Source organism: Grampus griseus (assembly GCF_964374135.1).
Source record: "Grampus griseus genome assembly, chromosome: 5".
NCBI classification, from domain to species: domain Eukaryota; kingdom Metazoa; phylum Chordata; class Mammalia; order Artiodactyla; family Delphinidae; genus Grampus; species Grampus griseus.
In genome coordinates, this window is record NC_138998.1 from 114,319,137 (window position 1) to 114,327,008 (window position 7,872).

Here is a 7,872-nt window from a genome sequence, read left to right on the forward strand (position 1 = left end):
TCTTGTACCATGGTTAAGATCATGGACTCTGTAGCTGAAACACATGGGTTCAAATCCCTGCTCTACTATATACTTACTTTCTAATACTGGTCATGCTATTTAACTTTCTATGCCCTATTTTCTCATCAGGAAAAAGGGAATAATAGTCGTACCTACTTGATAGGGTTATCCTTAAGATTAAATGAGTTACTATACTTAAAATATTAAAGAATGCTTGGGCAGACCACTTCCGGCATAGCCATGGTGGCTAACGCTACCACCAACCCGTCACAGCTTCTCCCTCTAGAGCTTGTGGACAAGTGTATAGGATCAAGGATTCACATTGTGATGAAGAGTGATAAGGAGATTGTTGGCACACTTCTGGGATTTGATGACTTTTGAAATCACACCAGAAGGAAGAAGAATTACTAAATTAGATCAAATTTTGCTAAATGGAAATAATATAACAATGCTGGTTCCCGGAGGAGAAGGACCTGAAGTATGAATGGATTTCCTTGACTTATGCTAGATTCTGTTTTGTTTTATAATGACAACAAAATAGAATTTTTTTTAACCTTTTAATGTTTGTAGTCTGTGAAGTCAAGTTTTCTGTTAAAGGGAAATGCTTTGAAGATGCATTGTAAATGCCTGTTTTTGTAAGTTAATCATGATTATGTTGGAAAAAGAAGAACAGTTTGTTCTTTGAAGACAAAATAAAGGTGTTTTTGTTAAAAAAAAAAAAAGAATGCTTGGTAAGATGAAAGTACTGTGTAAGTACAGCTGACCCTTAAACAACAGGTGTTTGAACTGCATAGGTCCACATATAGGTGGATTTTGTTCAACAGTAAATACTACAGTACTACACAATGGTTGAATTCATGGATGCAGTACCACAGGCAGACATGGAGGAACCACAGATAGGGAAGGCCGACTATGAGTTATTTATCAATTTTTGACTGCATGAAGGGTCAGTGCCCCTAAGCCCTGCATTACTCAAGGGTTAACTATATAAACTATTGATATTATTATTAAGGTATAAAGTGATGTTGAAATATGACGATGTACATACCTTCTCATCTGTCTAGTCTGGGACAGATGGAATGGGGACTTGGGAATGGATCCTGTTTCTGACACTTACTAGCCATGTAAACTTAGACTAGCTGTGGAAATTCTTTAATACTCAATTTCATGCCCTGCAAATTGGGACTAGTCTATCTCACAAGGGTTGAGAAAATTTGGGTAAAGTGTTCAGAGAAGTATTTGGCATATGACAAACTTTCAGTCCTAACTCCTTTCCTCCTTTGTTTCTTCAACTTTAGCTTTGGGCCATGGGGAAAATGAACTGGAGAAATAGAAAGCTGGAGGACTGGAGACCAATCAGAAAGTTACTGCAACATCAATAGTAACATGGAAAGACGGCCAGCAGCAAGGAGAAAAGGAAAGCGTAGAAAGTAGGAGGCAACACATTCCCGGTAAATGGTTACCTGCGGCGTTAAGGAGAAATGGAGGAATGAGTGATGATACAAAGGCTTTTGCAAAGGAAGTTCTTTAGGGTGATATCACTTTGCTATGCATATTTTGCCACACAAGTCACATATGGAATTACTAATAGTACCTGAAATATTGCATTTCACTTCCCTTCTAAATCTTCATACCAATACTGCTATAATTTAATTTTTTATTTTTATTCCATTACTGATCCCAATTTTGTTCCTACAAAATGGTTTCAGTCATGGTTTCTCTGCAACTTGAGAGAAGCATTCTAATATAGCTATTAAAAAAGCAATTTCATCTGGGAAGATATTATTTTTTTGTTTTGTTTTTGTTTTGTTTTTTTGCGGTACGCGGGCCTCTCACTGTTGTGGCCTCTGCCGTTGCGGGGCACAGGCTCTGGACACGCAGGCTCAGCAGCCATGGCTCACAGGCCCAGCCACTCCACGGCATGTGGGATCTTCCCGGACCGGGGCACGAACCCATGTCCCCTGCATCAGCAGGCGGACTCTCAACCACTGCGCCACCAGGGAAGCCCGGAAGATATTATTTTAAAACTCATTTTTGGAGCACTTTGTCTGTATCATAGTTTATTATACTGTGGGCTCTATCATGCTTATGAGTTGGACTATAAGTAGTATCAGAGTACCCTCTGGAAGTAAGTTTTTTTATAGCTAGGTATTTAAAAATCAGTACCAATTATTAGTAATTTTGGAGAACATTTTCTTTATGTTAGTTATTACTTATGAAAGAAGGTACAAGGAAGTGCTTTGAAAAAAATATACAAGTAGTAACAAATATTTCTATATTATCTAATATACCTGATCAATGAATAAATTACATTCTTATATATAATGTGATCAGACTTCTAATCCTAGTTTAAACACAAAATAACACTTACAGAATGTAAATAAAAACAAAATTCTAACTTTGAAATTAGTTAAATTTTATCAGGAGAATTTGATTAAAAACTCATAGTAATTTGTATCCAGTGAATGATTTATGTTTCTGTATACAAAAAAATCAACAATTCTATTTATAACAGTACTTATTTTTTGAATAAAGTAAAATTACATACTATTATTGTTAATTCATTAGAGGTGAAGAATTGTTGGAGATTTGGGCTAGTTTAGGACTTTATCTCCCACTTTAAATAGAGGAAGTAACCATAGCATATATAATTTAAAATACAGAAGAATAAGAAAATTTTGACAAAACTTTTGAAATCTAAGGTTTAAATAAAACAAATAAAAAATAGTTGATAGGAATACAAGAATCATAGTGATGATATTAAAGGTAATCCAGTGGTGAGATTTGAATTCCAATTTTCCTACGAGATAAAATGATAATTTATACTAAATAAGAACTAAACCAGTTTTCCATTAAATAATTTCAGAACCTATAATGTAAAGCCAGGTTAAAAGTCAATTAAATCTCAATATCAAGCTATCAGATTCTAAACTCATAAAAACTTAGTTTTAATCTGGTGATTAACATGACAGTTCTGAACAGAACCCAGTAGATGGCAGTAGGCTGTTATAAAGTCATCAGGAAGACTAAGAAATAAATTACACATTGCCAATATTACATTTGTACACAGAGAATCTGATGAATAAATTATGCTATTCTTTCTAATATACACAGATACCACATCCTTAAGTGTGGTATCTGCATATATTATAGTATATAATATATCCTGTGTTTTTGGTAGTAAGCCATACATTCCTGATCTCTATAAACACAGGATACTTTACTCATATTAGATGACAATTACTCTAAACTCAACCTCAGTAAAATCCAATCATAATCAACAAATTTAGGGATGGTTCAATATGAGTAAAATAAATATTAACTTTAAGAGTATCTAATTCATTCAGTTGGAAAAAAAATTTAAGGAGGCAACATTTTATAATGGACACCATACATGACCAAGTATTTAAGGTAGCAGTTTTAGATGTGGTTTCTCCACTTACAATTGTGCAACTGTGAGCCAGTTATTGAGTATCTCTGTGCATTAGTTTCCTCATCTGTATGACTGTAATCACAAAATTTTTCTAACATAGCTCAAGTTATATATACATAAAATAAAACTGTGTACATAAAAGTAACTGTAAAACAGTATACAAATATAAGATTATTTTCCTCAACGTGGAAGCCAAGGACAGGATGTTTTAAGAAGAGAATTTGTCCAAAGGCATCAAACGCTTTAGTAGAATTAAATAAAGTGACGCTTGAGGAGAAAAGTCACTAGATTTTGATGCTTTAGAGCTGTTTTTCAGTGTAAGTAAATATAATTTGACTTGAATAAAGAAATGTGTCTTCCCATTGCTCCTCTCAAACAGTGTAGCGGTTATGAACACTGATGCCAAAGTCAGACTACTTGGGTTCCTAACTTCCTTTCCAGCTGTTTGACATTGGATAAATCATTTAAATCTCTGTGCCTCAGCTTGTTCATCTCTATGCTGGGGGTAAAAACTGTGACTACCTCATCTTGAACAAATCCCTGTTAGCCCCCTCCTCTGTAAAATGAAGGTAATGGTAACATGTACTCATTCTATTGTGTGCTTCAAATGAGAGAATGTTTATGAAAGCTATACAGATATAATGTGGTAGCCTTTCCTTTGAGTGATACTTCAATTTGATTTTTGATTAGTTCTATTTCTTATTTTGTCTTATAGTGATGAATAAATACCCAGGTATATTTACATCCACATAGAGGGGCATCGAACTAGATGATTCCAAGATACCACACCCAAGAATAGCCTTCAAACAGTGTTAACAATTCACTTTATGAAGCAAACAAGGGACGAACCATACAGGATAAATAGAAAGTCCCTTGGCGTTTCAGGTATTATTTGAGGCCATGGGAGAAAGTAAGTTTACCTGGTTTTTATGAAGGTAAATAAGCCATAAGTCAAAACCCTTCAGCAGCTCAAGTAAACTAACTTTGAGTGGTGTGGAAACAGTGGGAAAGAGAGGAGTTTTTATTCAATACTAAGCAAATATTCAAAAGCTATGCATGTAGTGGTAAGTTGAGGACATATATTTATATACATTTTCTTATTTTGAATTAATGCACAACCTATCCATATAACAGGTTCACATTATATAACATATATATGTTCTATATAACATATAATATATATGTTCTTGTTTTTAATTAATGTTCCAATGTATACTTTCAAACAGATTAACATTATTTTGTTTTTAGGTTTGTGAAATTAATTTCGTTGCAAGGAATAAATATGTTTGACTCTGAGTTATCCAGCCCGACCATGTAGCACAGTAAGGCAAAAATATCAATAAAACACATAGGACAGAATTTTGTGAGCAACCCTACACATTTGCCTTCTCCAACTTCAGACTGAAGAATCTTGTCCCTACCAGTCATACCGGGTCCACTCAGTTCACTAATCCAGTCACAGAATACTATCTCAAGAGATAAACTTAAAATTTCCTGAAGATGGGAAAGAATAACTATTAAGCCTATAACCTGAAATGAAATTCTGTCTACTTTACTAGAACTTTCAGTTATACATAGATTTTTGCAATAACTAATATTATTATACAGTGGGTCTGTGAAGTCACCTTTCCCTCCCTCCTTATTGGAAGTAGGTGGTGAAAACCCTCGCTAGTTATGGACAAAGAAATTCCCTGGTGATTCCTGTGTTCTTTCTGCAGATACCCTTCTTGGGAGTTAGCTGAATTCACAGAGATTAATTCTGATCCGCTCCCACGGGCAGTACCATTTCCTTCCATATAGCAAGGTGTGCGATTGTTCTGTCCTTCTAGGCAATGAGAAGGTTACTCTGACTCTGGAAGTCAGAACTCAAGAGTTCATTGTTGTTGCACAACTAAGCCTCACCCTCTTAACCAGATATCAAGTGATCTCTACCTACCCAGCCTCTTAATCTGTTCTCAACTGGTTCTGAATTCAAGCAAAGACAAAATGTCACTTATTAAGCTCCATCAAATTCCAACAATGAGAAAACATACGTATATTGTTTAAGGATACATGAATATGCAGGAGAAGTATAAAGATATGCCTGAAAATAATATACCCCAACCTCAGGCAACACTGAGACCTTAATTCTGCTCATAATGTTCTATTTCTTAAGCTGGGTATCAGGCACACAAGTATTTGTCAAATTATTCTTGAAAATATGTCTGCAGTTTTCTTTATCTAAGCTGAGCACTCTCACTTTATTCTCTTTCCTCTGCTGTTGGCAGTTCTCTGTCAATCTGAGATGAAAGGAGGGTTTATATCCAACAAGTTTTGGCTAAGAACAGAACAGCTTCTTTTTTGATGTACACACTGAAAAATGGATTTTCCACTGTTCAGCTCCATGAAATTTTCCCCATTCAGAGAGGCATAAAGGCTGTTACTGTGCAACCTTTTAATAATTGATATTGAGAAGTTATGATCTACCTTAAAAGCTCTAGATTTCTTGCTTCTCCCCTTAACCTAACAAACGTATCAATATACCATACAGAATCAGTATCATCATTGTTTCAGTGAGTTTGGAAGGTGTTCTAGGGTCACGTATCAGTGCTTATTTGGTCCTTGAAAAAGATTAATCTCTTTAAATCATTCCCATAGCACAGATTCAAACAGCAGCCAAATGTAATAAGCTAATTATGGGTAAAGACTCAAGTGTCATTCCTTATTAAATCGATGCTCTAAAAACCCTTCGTAAGTTTCCTAATCAGTAGACATGAACAATTAACATCTTATTAGTCATCCATCATCCTTGCTAAAAATGTTTTAGAAGGAAAATTAAAGAGATTTCTCTCATAAAAATTTCACTGCAAATGTGAGATACTGTCCTTTTCCACTTACATATTCGTCATTTACCATCTCGTAGCCTGCTTGCTAAGATGATTATTTTAAATGTGAAATCTATTAATTGGTATAGTCCAAGAATATTCAAGAGTTCCATCATTTTATGACTCCAAATGACTTTATTGACAGTTAGTCCAACTGACTTCACAGAGGAGAATGTCAAGACTAACAGAGGTTTAACTTGTTGATAAAGCTACACTTGCATGTTGGAAAGGTGAGTATTTAAGAACAGATCTGAAGGCAATGTTCCACCTACCTACCTTTCTTTCCTTTATAGTTTAAAATAATATTTTAATGCCTTCAACCTACTTCATAAGATCACTGACTCCCTGTTATTATGTGAGTATAACTACTAAATCCTTATTTCCATCTGGCTATAGCAGATCTGAAGAACTTAGGTGATACAAGTTAGGGAGCTACAGTCAGAGTATCTGGGCTCAAATCTCAGTTGTAGTTTCTGTGTCTTTCCTTACTCATTCATGAAATGAGGATAATAATGATGCTAATAATGACAATGAGGACAGTATCTACCCCCAAAGTTGGTTTCAGGATGAAATGAATTATTACTCTAAAATGCTTACATCAATTTTTGGAAAATGTAAGTTCTCATTAAATATTATCTCTTTAAAATATAGCATCTCTTGAACTCTCTCGTATTTCTTCCAAATTCATTTTCTAGAAAACAATGAGTATATGATCTATAACATTGAGACCACTGTTCAGACAACATAGTTCCTGGACTTTGTATGTTTCCATCATGTCTAACTAAGACTAACAGAGAAGATATATTACCAGGAGAAGTGGAACATGCAGTAAGTGTGAGAAGGAGAAAATGAGGAAAGTCTAATCATTACATCATTCCCAAACAATATATCTTTCTCATATTCATTTAGATTTATGGGTAGCTTGGTCCTAGCAGACAACTTTGGCATATACATGGCTTGAATAGCAGCAGCTTGACTAGGAGACATTATTAAAATGGAAAGATACAGAATGATTTAACCTAGCTAGGGCCTACAATAGAGCCATAGTGGATATCAAGAAGCCTACTAATACCAACTGCCTTGAGTTGAAGGAGTGCAGGGGTAGGCAGCTTGGGTTTTGTTCATTTCTTTTTCATTGACCCTATGGCAGGCCCTACCCTGGTATTAATATATTTCTACTAAGCTTCCCAGTTTCCATTGTTCTAGGCATCCATGGGGTCTGTAGATAGAATGTAGATATGAAAAAATAATCATATATAAACATAATGATGCCAATGCCCTCCTCTTCTTTCTCCCCATTGTGCATTACGAACTCCCAGAATTCTCTTCTCCTCAATAACAATCTCACATTTAAGAAGATTCATTGCGATCATAATCCACATAGCAAATGTACATATATTCAGCAATTGAGTTTTCTTCAGGTAGTAAATATACTTTGAAGAAGTAAATACACCTTGAAACACCTACATTTCATAATAGGTGTTGACAACTAGACAAGGAAAAAGATATGGTTTATATCTTCTTGGAGCTACAGTCTAATGATAGACACAGATAAATAAACAGACAGTTTTTTCA

At 34.9% G+C, this 7,872-nt stretch overlaps 1 pseudogene across 1 annotated transcript; it reads left to right on the top strand.

Moving 5' to 3' along the window:
* The first annotated feature begins 240 nt into the window (after positions 1-240).
* On the top strand, positions 241-484 carry LOC309823340 (U6 snRNA-associated Sm-like protein LSm5; annotated as a pseudogene). Its single transcript has one exon. The product of its transcript is annotated as a U6 snRNA-associated Sm-like protein LSm5 (transcript).
* The last annotated feature ends 7,388 nt before the right edge of the window (positions 485-7,872 follow it).